At 38.0% G+C, this 22,646-nt stretch overlaps 1 long non-coding RNA gene across 1 annotated transcript; it reads right to left on the bottom strand.

The window, feature by feature from the left end:
* Positions 1-492: 492 nt before the first annotated feature.
* LOC118558390 lies at positions 493-1,960 on the bottom strand. Its single transcript, XR_004928339.1, has 4 exons — positions 1,678-1,960; positions 1,091-1,184; positions 793-880; positions 493-591 (listed from the first exon to the last, which is right to left on the bottom strand). It is a non-coding gene; the product is annotated as an uncharacterized LOC118558390 (long non-coding RNA).
* Between the last annotated feature and the right edge of the window lie 20,686 nt (positions 1,961-22,646).

Below are 22,646 nucleotides of genomic sequence, written 5' to 3'. Positions count from 1 at the left end.
TGCGTCGTCTTAAACATTTTTAGGAACATGGCAGCCGTCGATTGGGTCAGCCCTGCAAACCCTGATGGACGATGTGGTGAACAGTGGAGAGAGGCATCCCCCACCCCCCAGATGATGTCCCACTCGCAGTCAGAAGACTCCAAGGTCATCTGTGTGGCATCCCATCCAATCCAGCAGCACCACCAGAGACTCCTGCTCAGTCAAAATTGTGTATATATATATATATATATATATATATATATATATATATATATATATATATATGTTCTTTAGTAATATTTATTTTATATCTTCTGTAAATAGTTAAAATGTTTTTGATAGTTTATTGTAAATACTTGTTTCCCTAAAAATAAATAGATGTTATCACTGAGAAGTTGTTCTAAGTTTACTTAAATTGTAAAGAAGTGATGAAACAGATGATGTAAAAGGTTAAAAGACTTTAAGAACACACAAACAACAATAACTTTTATAAACAATTTAATACTTTAATTTAACAATAACAGCAACACAGAACCTGAGGATAAACCATGGCCAGGTGGCAGCAGTAGGCTTCCCACTGAGCCCCTGCCCTGTCCCTGGATCTTTGCATTCCTAAAGTAGAGGAAAACAATTTGTGTCAACAGATGCAATTTTCTGTAGTGTTTCTTTGAAGCTAGAAAAAAGGAGTGTTTATATATATATATATATATATATATATATATATATATATATATATATATATATATATATGTGTGTGTGTGTGTGTGTGTGTGTGTGTGTGTATTTCATTACATTAGCCAAACCTGAACATACTTTGTATTTTTTTTCCAAGTTGTCCCACTTTTTTTTGGCCTGTTGTGGCTCAACCACACCCTCCAGGCCCGTTTTTTGCAGGATTGTTCTAAACAAGAGAAACGAGAAGAGATAAACACACAAGGATCCCTACTATCACAACTATAAGATTTATAAAAAAAAAAGTAATATCTGGGCATCATTTGATGTGATCAAAAGATTATATTTGTACGTTGGTGTTTGAACAGGACTTCTTTGAACTTGTGTGACTTTTACATATAAATGCAACATGTATATGGAATTATGTCTCAACTCTTACCTCCATCCGACTGCGGCAGTGTTCTTGGCCCCGGTAAAGAGGTGGTTATTTTGCCCACGGAGTTTTATCAACTCCTCTGTATGCTCCCTGCTCCCTAGAACAAAACGACATGTAAAGCATATTTCTGTTATGTCAACAGGAAAAATGACTGTTCTGTATAATTACGCTGGTATTGTTCTTCAAGTGAATTATACTTTAAACCTTATTATACTGTACTGTAAATTAACTATACGTTATTAAGTATTCAAACAAAACGTTTGCAGTATTGACAGCCCAGCACAGCTGGACTGATTTTATTTCTTCAGCTGCATTAAGCTTTGACAGTTCTAATCACTTGTAATAAACTGTATGAGAATAAATTGATCGGATTTGTGAGGGACATGGCTATCAGCACAGTTACAATAATATGTAGGTTAAAATAAAAAATTGTGACATTTTTATTCAGTCTTTTAATGTTGCTAAAAGTCTCGTATCAACAGATTAGCTCTAAGCTTTAGCTATAGCTGGTCTTACAAATTCCGGTGGCTCTGTTACCGTCATGTATTTTAATAATGTTCAGTTAAAAAAAATAAAAACAAACTACTTACATAGCTGTACTCAGCACTACTGCCAGCGCTGCTGCTGCTTTCCTTTAGTCTTGATGAAAATCCGCCTTCTTTCTTCTTCTTAAACTACTAAAAAAAAAAGCGAGCAAAGCACCTTGGGAAATCTTATGGCAGGTAAGGCCAGTAAGGATGGTCGCGGTGCATCCTCAGAATTCGGGGAAAAGGAGGACGCATTTGAAGGCTGCATTTTAAGCATCCTCAGAATTTTTGCCAAATGGGACAGCCTCCGCGCATCGTTGTGACGTCACCGACCTTAAAATGCGTCCTTCGAAGGACGCAGCCGCCGGATTGAGACACAGCTCATGTGCTGAGGAGTGTCATATATATGACACCCCTCAGCACATGTGTTTGTCAGTTTATTTGTCTTTCTGCCTGACTGTACTTGTTTATTGTTGCGTATATTTTATACATTATTGTTGAACTTGTTTATTCTTTAAGTTAAATTAAAAAAAAGGTACTGTCCGGAATTACTTCGATTTAAAGTGTAGCTCACAGACATTATATACGTAGACGCCTCATTGGACACAGGTTTGTACGTCAACGTCACCTCCATATTGTATGTGGCAGAAAGTAGTGAACGTCTATGTTCCCTGTGTATATGTTTGAGGTATTCAGATAGAAAGATATACATGGAGCTTACATATACTTGTAAAAAATATATCGAGATTAATTGATAGAGATTGGCAGCCAAATTGGATTTTGATTGCTGTTTTGAGCAATGTGCATATAGATTTTGAAGATCTGGTATAGACATAGATTAGCAACAGACTTTGTGGGGGAGTATTAAAGAGATAAAATTACTAATATGAGAAATGAGTCAAAGGAGAATAAAGTAAAAAAAAGACAAAAGTGGTAATATTATGGGAAAAACGTCATATTATGACAATTAAGGGGGGACATTTCCAGAATAGTCACAGTTTGCAGAACTATTTTAGTCCTGGAGCAATAGGGCCTGGTTAGATTCTTATAATTATTTTAATTCTTTTCAAGAATAAAGTCAGGAGAATGAAGCCAAAGGGATACAAAAATAGACTCGTAATACTACAAAAATAAAAATATTACCAATATAATGTATGTTCTGAGATTAAAGTCCTTCTGATACTGTTTAAGTGACTGAGTCTAACTGCAGATTTGCCACATTCAACATGGTGGACGCTCTGACCCACCGGCAGCATAGGCAGAACCCCATAGACATTATATATGTAGACACCCCATTGGACGCTGCCAGCCGCTAGGCCGACGTGCCTATAAGGCGGCCATCTTGGGTCAGACCACAGATCAGACAGCTGCTGTCAGAATGAATAGGAGGCAGCTCAGATCTCATTTTAATCATATGTTCACAATGGTCATGACCTTTCAGTTAGATCACACAGATTTATTCAGAACCAAGACAATTTAAACTGAAGTCAAACCGGATGAGATATATACACCCAGTATATATATATATATATATATATATATATATATATATATATATATATATATATATATATATATATATACTGGGTGTGTATATATATATATATATATATATATATATATATATAAATAATGGGAACATATCGGGGTTTGAATCAGTGCAACGACTTAGCTTCACTCAGCATGCTCTCGTGCCGCTTTCACAGACTGGCCGTAATTACAGCAAAACTTTCATATTTTCAATGTACAATGAAGAATACAATAATAAATGATGTGCCTGAATGGAAATATATCAGGGTTTGAATCAGTGCAACGGCTCAGCTTCACTCAGCACGCTACAACAGAGCGTTATGTTAGCTTTTAACTTAGCACGTGAAGTGTTTTACAATATTAACAAAATAAAAGTACAGATATTGGTGCCAGGCACACATTTAGTAACTAATCATTATGCAGTACTTGTCTAAGTTAGTAAAAAAAATTATGTTTTATTATGATGCTAACACTTTTCTACTATGTGCTGAAGATTGCAACTCACCTCTTGTGCAGTTTTCACAGACTGGCACTGACTACAGGGGCCAGCAACATATAACCAACCACACAGAGAGGGGGGCGCTATTTCCCCATTGCACTGATACATAAAAAGCAAGTGGGATTCTACAACTTATTTGCGCACCGATAAGAGGAGCAAAAATCGGGCATCCTGGGAAGTAGCTCTGGAAGTTTGCTAATTGTCAATACAAAATCGAAATTATGTATTACCTTAGACAGTCATTTAATTCAATCCATTGGTCCCATGTAGCCCCTAAAAGGGTGACGTTTTCAGTCAGCTAATTTATCTGGAAATCGGTTGAGAATTCACCGGATTCAGAGTGTCTGAAAACATAAAGTACCACTTTCCTGAATTGACGTGAATTCTGTCTGACCACAGCTTGGTCTGACCCAAGATGGCTGCTCTGTCGGCACGCCTCTCACCCGACGACGCGGCGTCTACGTTTATAATGCCCATAGACATCATTTACGTTGACGCCTCGTCAGGTAGGTTCTACCTATGCTACAGATGCGTCAGAGCGTCCGCCATGTTGAATGTGGCAAATCTGCAGTTTGTTAGACTAAGTCACTTAAACAGTATCAGAGGGAGTTCAATCTCAGAACATACTTTATCTTCGTAATATTTTTATTTTTGTAATATTAAGAGTTTATTTTGGTATCCCTTTGGCTTCATTCTCCTGACTTTATACTTGTAAATAACAATTAAAATAATAATAATAATAATAATAATAATTAAAATAATCTAACCTGGCCCTATTACTCCAGGACTGTTCTGCAAACTGTGACTATTCTGGAAATATGACGTTTTTCTCATAATATTAGCACTTTTGTCCTTTTTTTTTTACTTTATTGTCCTAGGACTTTTTTTTCTTATATTAGTAACTTTCTCTTTAATACTCCCCCCCAAATGTCTGTTCCTAACCTGTGACTATACCAGAACTTAAAAGGTTCACGTGACACGGTTTTTATGAAATAATGAAGACCACAATGTTTAGATGTAACCAATTTACTTTTATATTCATAACACACACACACACACACACACACACACACACACACACACACACACACATACATTGGCATTGTCGGCAGGATCCGACGTGTCAGGAGGACTGCGTGGTGAGGGATAAGGATGCTTGGCCAGCCTGAAAACTTATCTTCAGTCCACCTATGTTGAAAAAAGGGGAGTCCTGGAGCCCGCAGCTCCTGGCCGATCGGATCCGAATCCAAAAACCTTCTGTGATGAGACAGTGGGTGAGACACTGCTCTAAACCATTTTGTTGCACATTAACCATCATCTCCTAATACTTATTTAATTTCGCAGAGTTGGTGGAGTGGGAACATCAGCACAAGGGCCTCGCTCTGTCAGGAGAACAGGGCTGGTCTATTGGCAACAATAGGACCCGGTCTATTGGTAAAAATAGGACCAAGCGAAACAAAGGGTTTTTCGGGTGGTTTTAGCATTTCTACACCTCATAAAGGAGAAAGCCAAGATGGGCAGACGTGGTAAAAAAAAATGGGTTCTGGAACCTAAAAGGCCTCGCGGGTGTCTCCCTCTCCTCCAGACTCTCCAATATATAAAATTATGAGGGGGAAAAGTGGAGATGATTGTGTTGAATGTGCTTTAATTTGGTAAGATAAGTTTGGTTTTCCACAGGGTGGAACTTTAAGTATAAATCAGTTATATAAAGTGAAAGAGTTGATGGGTAGAGACTGGGAGAAAAAAATAAATAAATAAAAAATAATATATATATATATATATATATATATATATATATATATATATATATATATATATATATATATATATATATATATATATATATAACTTAAAAAGGGATTTAGATCTGAGGGAAAGATGAATAAAGTGCTGCAATGAATGCTAAACTAAATTCTGAACTGAAACAGAGGGCAGGGGAAAATATTTATCTGGGGACGTGGGTAACAGACGACGTGACAATGCTGGTTGTGCTGCTGATGACCCCTTGTTCAAAATTACATATTGACCTAGTGGTGCTTCACCCTCCTTTCCATATGCTATATTGCAGGTGGAGCTGCAGGCCCTCCAGGTGGCTGATCCGGATCAGCGAGTGGAGAACTACGGGAGTATCCCACTCTCATCGGACCTAGTCACTCCAAAGGCAGAGCAGACACAAGAGTCATCTCAAAGCCAGAATTGGACTGAACTCTCCTTTTAATCGCACCTCTCCAGTTTTCACATGCCAGAGAAATGGGAAACAGCAAGTAAACAAAAGAAAGATTCATCAATTTCCCATGCAGGAGGTGGCCGGAGTGAATGGAACCCAGCTGGTGTTTAGACCAAGGACTGCAGCTGATATCCTGGCCAGTGCTGCCCTCCTACCTAATCCCAGAGAGGATGGAAAAAAGTTGCTGCAGAAAGTAAACTTTGTATGACTGGAGTCATGGCTGAATTAAAGAGACATGCTCTGCACAGCGGTGATGTCATCAGTAAAGGAAAGAAAAAGAAGAGACACTGATCTGCACAAGGCTGCCCTAATCCTGTTTTCTGATGGATCTCAACGAGGAAGATCTAACAGGAATCGCAGCGGACTGGTGCTGGCAACTGACAGATGGGGGAACGGACCCTGGATCCGGAGGCCAACCTCGTCAAGAAGGGACCTGCCAAGGGGCGTGAGGTTTCACACCCACACACACACACACACACACACACATGCTACACCTGTGTTTGAATGCTGAAATGGTACCTGCTTCTACTGATCCATATAGTTTGCAGAGACCCCTGGCTTTTAAAAAATGCCTTTAAACATGTTTTCTATGCTGGTGATGGGTGAAGAAATTTCTTTTGTTGTTGACTCAGGTGCAACTCACTCTTTTTTATCTGCTATCTGCTATAGGTTTTATCTGTTTTATCAAGGAGCAGCCAAAGCTCAGTGGTTATGTTCATTCTGTCTCAGCTTCAGTTAGGGAAAGTTTTTCTGTTTTTTTTTTAAATGTTACACTCCAGAGGGAGTGAAGCTGAAGCATTCTTCTTTTTGGTGTCTCCTCTGTGTCCTTTAAATCTTATGGGTAGAGCTTTTATGTGTAGATGAATGTTATCATTCCACCTATGACGGACTGATGGTTCACTCTCAGGACTCCGACTATGACTTTACTGCAGTACATTGGGTCCTAGATTAATCTTTGTATGCATACAAATGGAAGCTTCCAGCTGGTCCTGTGCCTTAACATTTTGTCTCAGCAGTAAATGCTGTGACACCAGACAGTGACATAATGACTCAGATGATTTACATTGTACTTCCTTTGTGTCTGACCGACCTGACTTTGACTCCTAAATGTTTTCATTTAATAAGTTGATGATTTGTTAATCTGTGCAGAATCAGCTGATCAATGCAGGACAGACATCTTAAAATAGCTTTAACATCTCTATGAAAAAGTCTAAAAATCTAAAATGCAGTTTGTACAGGAAGAAGTCACATTTTTTGGCAAAGTTCTCTCAGATAAAAGCAGCCTTGTCCTCTGCACTGGTGCTGACTATGCCAAACCCTGACAGACCATTTATTCAAATGACGGATAAAAAAAATCTGGTTTCATGTCCAATGTGACAAATTGCGACCTGTGGCCTATTATACCAGTAAACCTGACGCTGTTGCAGCTGGTTTACTTGGTTGTTTGTGCGCTATTGCTGCAGCTGAGAAAGCAGTATTAGCATCACGTGACATTGTGGCTACAACTCTCTGACAGTTTTTGTTCCACATTGTGTTTCTATCATCCTCCTGGAACAAAAGACTTCTCATTTATCGGCAGTAAGATGGCTCAAATATTCTTCAATTTTATTGGACACGCCTAACATTAATGTAAAATGATGCACTACTTTAAACCCAGCCACACTTATGCCTACAGAGTAGAATGAGAAAGTCATGACTGCACAGCTGTCTTAAATGTTGTTTGTACCCCTCATCCTGACTTACAAGACACTCTTTTTTCTAACGCCAATCTTGTATTGTATGTTGACGGCTCCTCCTCCCGTTTCTGCTACAGGTTTGAACTGAGATGGGTTTGCTGTGTTCTGACTCAGGTGGTTTGCACTAAGGTCCTTTACAGCACTCCTATTCTGCTCAAACAGCTCAACTCATCCCTTTAACTGAGGCTTGTAAGTTGGTGGAAAAACTGTGGTATGGACACATGAATTGGATCATGCGTTCAGAGGGCGATGCTGGATATGGTTAACGAAAACATTGGTACACAAATGGGTTTTCAGTGGTAGCTGAAAATTACTGCAAAAAGTGTTTGATCTGTGCTTCTCACAACCCGTCTAGGGTTCCTGCAGAGCCATAAGCTGCACATCAGCCTCTACAATTTCCATTCCAACATCTGATGATGGATTTCATTGAGCTGAAACCTGCTAAAGGAAAGAATTATTGTCTAGTGGTCGTAGACATGTTTTCTGAGTATGTTGAAGCTTTTCCAACAAAACACGCAGAGCGCAGTGCTGTCGCTAAAGCTTTATTGATAGAGATCCTGCCCCGCTGGGGGTCCCGGAGGTCATCTCCAGTGATAATGGGACACATTTAGTAAACAAATCTCTGCAGGAAATCAGCAAACTTCTGGGTTTCTAATTAAGTTAAGATAGGCTTTATTGATCTCACGTTGGAGAAATTCACTTTTCTCTTCGGCAAATAGTCAATAGTGAGAAGAAGGTGCCAAAAGTAGGAAAAGGTGCATAAGTTATATACAGTGTATCTTCATTTATACAGTGGATCAAAAAGAAAATGAGAAAAAATAAGCATAAAAATACAAAAGAAATCGGAGTAGGCAGATGATGTCATATGTACATTCACGGTTACATACATACATACATACATACATACATACATACACACACACACACACACACACACACACACACACACACACACACACACACACACACAAATACATACATACATACATACATACATACATATATATTCACTTGGTGATAGCAGCAGAAGTCACTTCTTTCAGCATAATAATATATTGTGCTTATCATCCAAATCAGGAGTAGCTGCAGAAAAGGAAAGGTTCACGTTAAAAAGCAAACTGGCTAAATGTTGTGAAGAAACAGGTTTATTTTGGCCAAAAGCTCTCCCTATGGTTCTCTTGTACATGCAGATGTGAAATAGATCCAGAGCTAATCTAAGTCCTTTGAAATCCTTTTTGCGAGCACAGGGGAGGAGGACCCAATACTAACTTATCCACATTTATAACTGCTTATTTTAAATATTCAATGTTAGAATATTGTAAGGTTCTGTCACATTCTCTTTCTCATTAGGCTGTGAGAGCTGCATTTCCCCTAGTGGCTGATAAATCCTGCACCAGTTCCAGCCAGGACAGTGGGTGCTGGTCAGAGACACCAGAAGGAGCCACTGGAGAGACAAGCATTGGACTCGTCTGTTCCAGATCCTGCTGGTGACCCACACTGCCGTGAAGGTCCATGTAAGGAACACCTGGATCCACGCCACACAGTACAAGGTGTTCAAGGGAACACCACCTGAGCAGCATCCGGGTCAGAACCCCCGTGCCTACAGGGGCTTCCAACGACCGCCCAGATGTACCAGGCCGGTAACAGGGCAGTGTGAAGCGCAGACGCCACTCTGGAGAGGCAGCAGGATTTTTTATTTTGTTTTTCGTTTCTGTTTAAAAAAAAAAAAAAGTATTGAGTACCAGAAGAAAGGACAATCCAATCCGCAGCCAAGATCAACATGCAGCGGTAGGGAAGACTCAAGTTTTTCAGAACTGGTGACTGGCATCACATTTTTTTTAGCAGTCCTGTGCTCATCGGAGAAAAGGTACAGCACGAACAATTTGTGACTAACATGAGTAATCACACATACTGAGCAAGCACGAAGCGACAGTGGAAAGAAAAACTCCCATTAACGGGAAGGAAAAACCTCCAGCAGAACCAGGCTCAGTGTGTACGGTCATCTGCCTCGACCGACTGGGGGTTACAGAAGACAGAGCAGAGACACAACAAGACAGACAAAAAAGCACAGAAGCACACATTGATCCAGTAATCTGTTCTACATTAGATGGTAATAGCGGGTGAGCCGTCTTCTCTGGATGATGTCACATTCTCTGGATGATGTGGAAGAAATAAATAGCATCACAGAAATATATAGGGTAAAAAAATACAAAGGAAGAATAAAACAAATAAAAATATTATAACATGCACATAAATAAATACTTAAAAAAATAAGTAATTAATAAATAAAGTTAAAGATTATAAAGGACAATACATAAATGTTCAAGGGAACACCACCTGAGCAGCATCCGGGTCAGAACCCCCGTGCCTACAGGGGCTTCCAACGACCGCCCAGATGTACCAGGCCGGTAACAGGGCAGTGTGAAGCGCAGACGCCACTCTGGAGAGGCAGCAGGATTTTTTATTTTGTTTTTCGTTTCTGTTTAAAAAAAAAAAAAGTATTGAGTACCAGAAGAAAGGACAATCCAATCCGCAGCCAAGATCAACATGCAGCGGTAGGGAAGACTCAAGTTTTTAGAACTGGTGACTGGCATCACATTTTTTTTAGCAGTCCTGTGCTCATCGGAGAAAAGGTACAGCACGAACAATTTGTGACTAACATGAGTAATCACACATACTGAGCAAGCACGAAGCGACAGTGGAAAGAAAAACTCCCATTAACGGGAAGGAAAAACCTCCAGCAGAACCAGGCTCAGTGTGTACGGTCATCTGCCTCGACCGACTGGGGGTTACAGAAGACAGAGCAGAGACACAACAAGACAGACAAAAAAGCACAGAAGCACACATTGATCCAGTAATCTGTTCTACATTAGATGGTAATAGCGGGTGAGCCGTCTTCTCTGGATGATGTCACATTCTCTGGATGATGTGGAAGAAATAAATAGCATCACAGAAATATATAGGGTAAAAAAATACAAAGGAAGAATAAAACAAATAAAAATATTATAACATGCACATAAATAAATACTTAAAAAAATAAGTAATTAATAAATAAAGTTAAAGATTATAAAGGACAATACATAAATGTTCAAGGGAACACCACCTGAGCAGCATCCGGGTCAGAACCCCCGTGCCTACAGGGGCTTCCAACGACCGCCCAGATGTACCAGGCCGGTAACAGGGCAGTGTGAAGCGCAGACGCCACTCTGGAGAGGCAGCGGGATTTTTTATTTTGTTTTTCGTTTCTGTTTAAAAAAAAAAAAAACAGTATTGAGTACCAGAAGAAAGGACAATCCAATCCGCAGCCAAGATCAACATGCAGCGGTAGGGAAGACTCAAGTTTTTAGAACTGGTGACTGGCATCACATTTTTTTTAGCAGTCCTGTGCTCATCGGAGAAAAGGTACAGCACGAACAATTTGTGACTAACATGAGTAATCACACCAATCATACCCATCGGCTGACTCGAAGAGAGACCCATCACTTCAGTGACTTTCATAATCATGCTGATAACATCTGTGACAACTAATCAGACTGTATGGAAAACGAAAAACGACAGTTATGTGTGTTCTTTGATTCCACATGCTTTTGATAACCGACAATTGTTAGTACATGTTTCTATTGACACTGCCTATATTCTAGCAGCCTTTTTCCCTAGTCATTAATCTAACAGGTTAGTAGAGACCATTTTTCCGTGGGTAAAGAATTACACCATAAGTCCAAAAAGAGAGATCTGTAAGTTTTCTGATGTGACTAATTTAACTTGTGCCATAACAGAAACTCTTAACAGGTTTCGAGGTAGTAGGAATCCCATAAGAGATCCAGGCATCTGTTTAGCGCAGCAAGAATCCACACCTCATTTTCTGGGAAGGACAGTAGGGTGTAAAGTTATACACCTGCTTCATGTGCAATGACCCATAGAAATCACTCCTCCAAGTCATGTGTAGTTAGATCTGACCATTATACAATTCCAGGATCTTCATTTCCAGCACCCTACGTTTTAACCCTTAATCTTACAGCTTTGCCACGGAAGTAAACTGTATGGTACAGGTAACTTAACCACAGTTGTGGTAAATCTTCCCAGCAGAGATAGATATTCGTGTCCTAAGAACATGGTTTGGATGTGTGGAAGTAAATCATATTTGTATCTGCCTGTTGATTGGTCTGGAGTGTGTATTTTTTAGCTCCTTTACTACCTGCCATTACCACTTATTCAATTAGCCATTACTGGAACAGAAGGCAAGGCTTAAACAGCAAACGGGATCTTGGTTACCTTATTTCCTCATTTTGGTGTTGCTAATGCAGCACATAGAACCAATGACCTGTCTGTTCAATTAGAAAATCTCACTGTTTTAACTGAAAAAGTTTTCTCCTCTCTGACAAAGGAACAACAGGCTATCAGAAATATGACCTTGCAAAACAGACTTGCTCTGGAGTACCTACTGGCTAAGAAAGGAGGTGTTTGTCACATAATTGGGGAACAATGCTGCACTTTTATTCCTGATCTGTCTACAACATGACCAATATCCATGATAAATTACAACAGTTGCTGACAACCCAGCAGGAAGAAAATAGTAGCTCATGCTGGGATCCTGTATTATGGTTCATTTCTGATTGTTGGACCTCCTGGTTAATAAAGATTTCTTTCATGCTGTATTATTCCAATGGTGGTTAAGAAACTGGTAATGAAAATAATTGATACCACTATTCAATTCAATTTAATTTTATTTATATAGCGCCAATTCATGAAACATATCATCTTGAGGCACTTTACAAAGTCAAATTCAATCATACTATACAGATTGGTCAAAAATGTCCTATATAAGGAAACCAGTTGATTGCTTCAAAGTCCCGACAAGCAGCATTCACTCCTGGAGAAGCATAGATCTACTGGGAGAGTCATCTGCATTGTCCATGGCTTTGCAGCAATCCCTCATACTGAGCAAGCACAAAGCGACAGTGGAAAGAAAAACTCCCATTAACGGGAAGGAAAAACCTCCAGCAGAACCAGGCTCAGTGTGTACGGTCATCTGCCTCGACCGACTGGGGGTTACAGAAGACAGAGCAGAGACACAACAAGACAGACAAAAAAGCACAGAAGCACACATTGATCCAGTAATCTGTTCTACATTAGATGGTAATAGCGGGTGAGCCGTCTTCTCTGGATGATGTCACATTCTCTGGATGATGTGGAAGAAATAAATAGCATCACAGAAATATATAGGGTAAAAAAATACAAAGGAAGAATAAAACAAATAAAAATATTATAACATGCACATAAATAAATACTTAAAAAAATAAGTAATTAATAAATAAAGTTAAAGATTATAAAGGACAATACATAAATAAGGTAATTATTACAAAGGCGAATAAATAAAGAAGCTAATTAAAAGAGATGTATACATTTATGTCTCACTGTATAATTTAATTTCTACCTACATTTATTAATTTGGTGGCAATTAATTGTATGCTTATTTATTTATTTATGTATTTATCTTTAATATTTTAAAATATGGAAGACTTGGTCCTCCATACTGATGCCCTCACAGAGTAGATGCAATTTTGAAGAGACTAAGTCACAAAAACTTGGACATGTAGACCTATATCTCTCTATCAGTGTTGGGAGTAACGCGTTATAAGTAACGCGTTAGAGTACATTTATTAGTTTTTTTTTCCAATAACGAGTAATCTAACGCGTTAGTTTTGCGAATTCAGTAATCAGTAACTCCGTTATTTTCCAAAATATGCACTCGTTACTCCGTTACTTTAAGAATTTCCCTCGATAAGGAAAGTGAAGTCCCTGCTTTTCTGCATTTAGTCAGATGCGGCTGCTTGCGTCTGTACCCTGCTCCTTGCCTCTGTGTGTGTGTGTAAGCTACTTGTGTTTGTACCCCGGCAAGATGGCCAAGAAGACAGCGTTTGATTCTTGGAGGTAAGCACATTATTTTGAGTTAAACAGCGAAAAGCACAAGAACATAGGTCCGGCAACACCGATGCGTCGGCGCATAAGTCGAGCTCGTAAAGCAAAACCTGTGTCGATGCGGGTATGCGCTTCGTGACCGATACAGGAACTGTTTCGAACTGACTCGCCAAACTGTTTATGTTCCTTCTAAACTGCGCACGTGAGCATTCGCGCACAGCATCTGGATTCAGCGCGCCCAGCAAAGCTATGCTGCACAGTAAATAAAATCCAAGCTGAACTGTAAACAAAATAATGAACCAAGTTTTTTAAGCCATTTTGCAACTCTGGTGTGATGGTGTACCACGGCCCGGCTCAGTGAGCGCCAGGTGCTGATCGACAGTGTTGCCAACTCCTCAGTAAGGAAAGTAGCTATTGGCTGTGCTAAAAGTCGCTAGAAGTCGCTGAATGACGTCATCGCCTAATTTGCATAATCTGCCACATGATGTGATGTGCATATTATTGACGCTGTGGGAGAAATAACGTCGTTAGAGACAAAAAGAGAGTATAAACACTCAGAATATATATAGAGCTACTTTTTTCTGTCCATTAATGTTTATTTATTATTATTATTTTTAATTTATTTTATTTTTAATTAATGTTTATTTTATTTCGAAGAAGAATGTTTTGAACATGACATGAGAGCGAGGATTTTCGGTAAGTTATGTTTTAATTTAGAATTTTTAATTTAGAGTTTGCGGGGATGCTTATGCATCTGTGCGTTCCAGCATGTGCGCACACACACACACACACATATGTGCGTGCGCGCGCACACAAGTTTTTATATGTGCGCGCGCACCACTGAGCTATATAATACACTGGAGTGCTGATTTTGCCGAAAAACTGAAGTCACTGGCCGCCATCTTGCTACTCCCTACTCTCACAGAATCCCATAGGATTTGGTTGCAACAACAAGCAGTTTTCTGGCTCAGTGAAAACGTTTCACAGGTAATTCTACAGTCAGTGGATGTACTAACACTATCAACCACTAGGAAATTAGGTGCTGAAATATTTTACATGTTATTCATATTAAATATATACATATGTATATATAAGTATGTGTATATGTATTTATGTATATATATTTATACACATATGTAAATATATGTTTTTGTATATTGTTATTTATATATTTATAAATGTTAAACATATATATTTAAATGAATAAAATGCTAAATATTTCAGCACATGACTTTCTCAGTAGTTGATATTTTTAGAACATAACATAAAAGTATATGGCATTTGACATTTTAAAAGTCTTAAGCCCCCCCTGAACATGATAAAATCCTCGTTATTCGATGCTGTAGCGCACATATTCCCTAGTTACTGGGGGGAAATAGGGAGTACCAATATGGCGGCTGGTGGCTTCAAAGCGACTCGTTCAAACAGACGGTGATTAGCACTCCAGTGTATTATATAGCTCAGTGGCGCGCACGCACATATAAAAACTTATATATCTTGTGGGACCCGACTGAGTTTGCACTGGAAATAACTCCGGTTTCTGTCAAGAAACTCTTCTAAAAAAAATCCATATCGCTATCAGATGATGATGGCTCCACGGAACTCCCATCACTGTCACTAAGTACCTCATCACTCTCTGCTTCGTACCAGTGGCGGATCTAGGATTCTAGGAGATCATGGGGCTTAGCCCTGAGGGTGCAGATGCTGATTACTTTTTCCCGTCGTTTTTTTGCTGCCTCGCACACAAAACTACAATTTGTTTGTACTTCAACTCACCACAGCAGAGAGGCACGGAGAACCGTCTTACCCAATCCAATCCACTTTATTTATATAGCACATTTAAAACAGAAACATGTTCATCAAAGTGCTGCACAAATAAAATACATAATAAATAATAAATAAAATTATAAAATAGACTAAAAGAATATAAGAGAACAATAAAACAATACAATAAATCCAATCCGATAAAATAAAATAAAATAGGACAATCAGCTAAAACAGTAAAAGACACATAGGACCATACAAGTCACGCAGTGTTAAAGCCAGAGAATAAAAGTGGGCCTTCAGACGAGACTTAAAACACTCCACAGTGGGGGCTGTTCAAACACAGAGGGGCAGAGTGTTCCAGAGTCTGGGACAAACAACAGAGAATGCCCTGTCCCCCCTGGTTTTAAGTCTCATCTTAGGAACCATGAGCTGGGACTGGCCCCCAGACCTCAGAGCATGAACATTAACATATGCTTCACTGTCCACTGAAAGAAATAAATACAAAACAAAAAGTTATTGACACTGATAACAAAGGATGTAAAATAAAGTACAATAATAAAAGGGATCCTGCTTCCTTACTGCAGGCTACCCGTGACACTGGCTGGCACATCAACTGTCCTTTACTGCTCTGTTTTTCAATCCTTTATTTTTAACCCTTTTTCATTTCCGGTCTCTCCTCTTTTGCTTTCTCCCCAAATTTTTGTGACTTCCATTTCTGTTGATTTTTCCCTTAACTTTCTTCTCACTCCTTCCTCTTCGGATCTACCTTTCATTCCTTCTTATCCTTTGTCTTATAACTTTTACTTATTTTGTTGTGGTGGCAGTATAAGGCTATGCCGGCGTGGCTTTAAATGAGCAAATCTGTCAATGACATTATCAGGAGTTATAGCATGCAGGTTCTCCTTTTCAATGACACGATGGCTAGATCATTGAGCCTGTCTTGGCCCATGGTCCTCCTCAACCATGTGTGAAGACGTCGCAAGGCACTGAAGGAGCGTTCACAGCTGCAGCTACTTACTGGAATTGTCAGGGCCACTTGGAGGACCGCCTTCAGACTGGGAAACATGTCTCCATCAAGTAGTCTGAACACAGCGGCTGCGTCAGGGGCTTCCTCTTTCTCCATCCTTCTCATAATGAAATTTTTTGCCACAAAGAGTTCTTCTGGCTTCAGCTGTATCTTATAATGCAAGGCAAGGCACTTGAGAGCATCTTCAGAAAGAAAGGTCGATGAGTTTGGCTTAGAGGCTTGAATGCCTGACATAAGTTCCTCTCCAACATCTGAAAACCGATGGGTGAACTCCCGTATCATCCGGTCCAGGCAAGGATAAAAAGCTGATGTCTGAAATCATCAGGGGTGGTAGGATTGGAGGTTGACCCACAGGCTGACTCCACCATAAACTGATCCAATCTTTTTTGTTTCTGCCTGGGACCAACAGGGAGCTGGATGTGATTTTCCTCACATATGGTTCTGGCCTTCATAAACACATCCTCAGCCCCTGCATCTGTGCGGAGATCTATCAGGGTTTGAACAGTTGCCATTTTATACTGAGCCGCTCTACCTAGGTATAGAAAACATCACAGTATGGAAAACATCACAAGCAACATTTCATCAGACTCAGAGCAGGACAAAGGAAGGAGGGAGGCCTGGATACCAGAGATCAGATCAGGTGCTGATGTGTAGATGTAAATGGTACAAAGCAGCGCTGTTGTGTGTAGACACATTGTTCTGAAAATGTTGACATGTTGCCTAGCAACAGCCTTGTTTCCTTCCAGCTGATGAACTGTTTGTGTTGGCGGAGCCAAAAAATATTTAAATCAACAAACAAATCACAATTTTTTGTCCCGTAATACTGTTGTTTGTAGAACTGTTGTATAAAAGCTTCTTCTCTTTACCGGTGAGGCCGGGACAAACAATGTCTCAGAATCAGTCAAAGCTTCACATACCTGGTACATCAGTGTGTTTTGCAGCAGCTGTTGGCGTTGCTGGTGGTGGTGCTGGTGCAGCCGTCTGCTTTTTGAAAAAGCTTCTGATATCCATTGATATTATCAGCCACCAGTTGTCGCCGTCTTGGAAAATAGTGTGTCGTTGCTCAACAGTGGGTCCGCTGAGTGACGTCACAAAATGGGAGGTGACAATACTATTGTTGACCAAGATGGATTCCTCCACATAAACATGATTAAATGAAAATTATTCTTAATTAAAAAAAACGTATAATTTATTGCACAGCATGTAGTAATTTTATATTTAAAGTACTTTCAGCAGTTTGAATACTGATTTTGACCGGACTTCTCCTTTAATAAAACTTTTGAAATGATTCCCCCCTCTGTTTTTTTTGCAAATCGCACACTGTAATGTAAAAAAAAAAAAGATTATCTATCTATCTATCTCTAATACATATATATATATATATAAAAACACACACACATATATATATATCTATATAATTAGATATATATATAATAATATATAGATATTATAGGATATATATATATATAATTATTATATATATAAAAACACATATACAGATATATATATATGTGTTTTTATATATATAATATAATAATCTGATATCATATAGCTATATAAAAAGCCATATATATTATATCATAGCATCTATAGATATAAAAACAACATATATATATATGATCATATATCCTATATATCTATAGGTGTTGTTTTTATATATATATCTATCTCTAATAGATCTAATATATCATATACCAACACATACGATATATATATATATATATATATATATATATATATATTATATATATATATATATATAAAAACCACATATATTACATATATATATATATCATATATAGTACATATACTATATATATATATAATACATAGAAAAACACATATACAGATATATATATATATATAGATATATATATATATATATATATATATATATATATATATATATATATATATATATATATATATATATATGTGTGTGTGTGTGTGTGTGTGTGTGTGTGCAATTTGCAAAAAAACAGAGGGGGGGATAATTTCAAAAGTTGTATTAATGAATCAAAGTTTTATTAATAATGGTTAGCTAGCAGGTGCTCTTTCAGGTAGCAAGCTAGATCCAGTAGGTTAGACTTTTGTTTTTAAACTTGCGCCATCTACTGTCGGGACTCAGGAGTGGGTATTCTCTTACTTTAACCGCTTTGAGCAGAAAATGTAATAATACTCTTTAAATACAAACAACAAAATTAATTTACAAATGTGAAGGACACAAGACATGTATTAATATCAATTTTGATATTAATCACCTTTCCACTTTACAATTTCAAAACCCTCCATAAACTGCAGCTAATTCAAAAGACAGCAGCTTGCATCATTACATCATCTTCTTCACACCTGTGCATTAACTCCACTGTCACATTCAATATAAATCAATCCTATATACTCCGTGTCCCCACCTCTCGCTCATTGACTGCTGGAGATGGTCAACAGCCCCTCCACGACCTTCTTTGTTACAGAAAAGCACAGGTGGAATAATATTTATGATTTTTTTTTTTTTTTACTTTTTTCAAATCAGACCCAGTCAAACCGGGACATCGTTTCACATTCCAACCCTCCTTCTTCTTAAAAAAAAAAAAGCGCGTCATGCTAAATTAGCCAAGCTACAGCGTTACTCTTTCAGTTTTAAATAAAACATAACAGCAACAGACATATGGAGGACCAAGTCTTCCATAATTAAAAATAAATACAGAAATAAATAAATGCTCAATAAATAAATATGCATACAATTATGTGCCACCAAAAATATAATAAACAAATAAATGTAGGTAGAAAATAAATTATACAGTGAGACAAAATGTATATATCTCCTTTAATTAGCCACTTTATTTATTAATTACTTATTTTTTTTAAAAGTATTTATTTATGTGCATGTTATAATATTTTTTCTGTTTTATTCTTTCTTTGTATTTTTTTGCCCCATTTCTCTGATGCTATTTATTTCTGCCTGTCCTTTTTACATTTCTGTTTGTCCTTTTTACATTTCTGTCTGTCCTTTTTACATTTCTGTTTGTCGTTTTTACATTTCTGTTTCTCGTTTTTACATTTCTGTCTCTCCTTTTTACATTTCTGTTTGTCCTTTTTACATTTCTGTTTCTCGTTTTTACATTTCTGTTTCTCATTTTTACATTTCTGTTTCTCGTTTTTACATTTCTGCCTGTCCTTTTTACATTTCTGTATGCATTTCTGCCTCATTATGCAAATGAGGAGGGGCTGTGTCTTAAGGGCTCAACTTCTTTCCATTGGTTGGTTAGCATTTTTACTGCATCGGTCAATCTACATGGCTTTTCCCCGCACTAAAGAATTGTTTAGTAATTTCAAACTCAGCAGGCAGACGTTCAGTGTCCGACCTCTTACGGGAAGCTGCTAATAGACTGGAAGAATTAGAACGCTGTACATTTGGGATCTGAAATGTTTTTCGGTGGTTTCAGATTCGGCTTTCCAGATCAATAACTCATCGGCGGATGATTTATTCTACAAAACAGACACCTCTCCGCAACCACCGCAAGGCAGACGCTGAGCTACAACCGTAGTTTCCTCAAAACGAGTCTTAGTCCGTGGGCCAGAATCTGTGGGACGTCTCCTTAAGAAGTTTCGTATGAACTGTCAGACGGCAACTTTCTTCCACCGGGAAAAGTTGCTACACATAGCAGTGATCTCAAAACACCAATGTTCCCACGTTTTCACTTGCACATTAATAAGTTATTGCTGATAAAAAAATCTAAACGGTTGCGCTCCCGTCCGAGAGGTCACGTGATTTGATTTTTGCTGCTCGGCCAATCAGATCGCTGTATTGTCAGCTGAGTGCGTTCAATCTGTAAGGTGTTGTGAACATTTGTTTCCAGACGAAGAAAGCCCAATAATAGCATTTTCTGGCGCCAGTTGGAAAGATCTTGATGGCAAGGAAAAAGAAATAGCCCAGACCATCCATCATCCATTTTCTAACACGCTTATCCCTGCTGGGTTCGGACCGGTGCCTCCATACAGACACACTTACCGAGGGAAGTTGTTGTCAGCTGTTTTATGCACTGAATTTCTGACCTGCTGGTTTACATAAATCCAAAGAAAACCTTTGACTACCGCTACTTTCATTCATGCATCTGTGGTCAGTTTGAGATTTTCTTTTAAAAGTTAAAATGATTGAACACCGATAAACCTCAGACTGGTAGATTTCCGCTTTGCAAAGACCCGCCCTACTCTCCTTCTGATTGGAGAATGTCCTGGCTCTGCCAGATTTAATTGGTTGAGCGCGGTTTCTGTTTAAAATCTTGAATAAAAAGTCTACACGGAACATTTTGCGCTCTTTTTCCAAATGACAAAAGTCCCTCACAGCGACAGAGAACATTAAACCCCTGATAATATTACTTATTCAGATCAGAAGGGGGAGGAATGTATCCCCCCCAGGGATAAAACATGAATGACCAGAGGGGGGGACGTCACAACCAGAGGGGGGGAAAATCCCCCCCCAGCAAATCGCACCCTATATATATATATATATATATATATATATATATATATATATATATATATATATATATAGATAGATAGTAACATGGGGAGATGGAGCCCGGACTGTGACAGAGGACGTGGCCCTATAAAGCCAACTGGTAGACCTTAAATATCAAGTGGCCTAGGGTCTCCCAATTAAAAGTACCCAGGTAGGTCTGGCTTAAGAATTATGAAACAGATATAGTATACACAATATATATTTTATTTCTACAGTCTTTTACAATATTAAAAATAGACTTTATTATACCAATCTAAAACCCAATAAAGCACAGGAACACAGGACAATACTAGAAACAATCTGAGAAATAAACAAACAACTGCAACCCAAATTAGTAACAACCAACGACAAAAAATAATGTTAGATAACCAAAAAAAAAAAAACAAGTCTCAAACTGCATCAATCCAGTCCTGTAAAGCTGTGCCAAATCAGCTAATTAATAAAATTTAAAGGAACCCCGCACTATTGTCTGGTTCAGTGTGTGTGGTGCTACAACTCCAGCTCTAAACAACCCCTTTTCTTAATTAACCCAGAGCATTAACCATGCACCTGGGTGAGAGCATAATATGCAGCAGCAGCAACCTGAAATACCCAAAAAGATTACAATAAAGTGTCTGCTAACAACAAGACATAAGACAATGGAAAAACTGGTACCTTCAGATGCTGCAGTGAGAAGTCACTTCTTCTTCTTCTTGATTTTATTGGCGGTTGGCAAACAACTTTCCGGTGTGCATTACCGCCACCAACTGGTAAGGAGTGTGGGTCAAAATGGCCATACTCCCAAAGATACTTATATTTATGTATCTATATGTCTATATCTATAATATTAAATTTACAAATATTAAATCCTTCTAATTATTCCTGTTATTATTAAATATTTAAATAAGTATTGATAACATTTATTTTTTGACTTTTTCTGCAGAATATCTATTATATCAAATTTAATTTTCTCCTTATTAAGATCTCTAACCAAAATCCTTCTTTCCTCTTCATATTTCTTACAATACATCACTACATGTTCTACTGTTTCATCTTGTTCACAATATTCACATTTGCCCGACATATGCTTCCCTATTTTGAATAGTGTTTTATTTAATCCTGTGTGTCCAAATCTAAGTCTTGAAATAACTGTCTCCTCTCTTCTGATTCCTTCTGCTATCCTCATTTCTCCGACTTTCCGTTGAATCCTATACAGCCATCTTCCTCTCCTTTCTTCTTCCCATTGTTTTTGCCACCTTTCCTTCATTCTTTGTTTAATGATACTTTTAATTTCTGTCTTACTTAAATTAATCATCATATCAATAGTTCTATTTTTTGATGCTTCCTTAGCAATCTTATCTGCGATTTCATTTCCATTAATCCCTATATGTGCTGGTACCCAAATAAATATAACACTAATACCCATCATTTGAATTTGATATAGAATTTGCTGTATTTCAATTAATATATCTAATCTACTATCTGAAAAATGATTTTGTATACTAAGTAAAGCTGAACTCGAATCTGAACATATAATTGATCTTAGTGGTCTTACTTCCTCTATCCATTGTAATGCTAATAATATTGCTAATAATTCTCCTGTATATACTGATAATTCATTATTTATTCTCCTATTTACTTTGATATTGAAATCTGGAACATAAAATGCAATACCTAACCTATCATTCACATTTTTAGATGCATCTGTATATATTTGAATATAACCATAATAACTATTAACATATTCCTGTATGAGTTTATGATTAATATTGCCTTCTTTTTTCTTTTCCAACCATGACAAATCTACTGTTGTTTCAGGTATGAGCCAG

This window comes from Fundulus heteroclitus, unplaced genomic scaffold (genome assembly GCF_011125445.2).
Source record: "Fundulus heteroclitus isolate FHET01 unplaced genomic scaffold, MU-UCD_Fhet_4.1 scaffold_126, whole genome shotgun sequence".
Lineage (NCBI taxonomy): Eukaryota > Metazoa > Chordata > Actinopteri > Cyprinodontiformes > Fundulidae > Fundulus > Fundulus heteroclitus.
The sequence above is the reverse complement of the archived record's forward strand: the minus strand, read 5'-3'. Positions and strand labels throughout refer to the sequence as shown.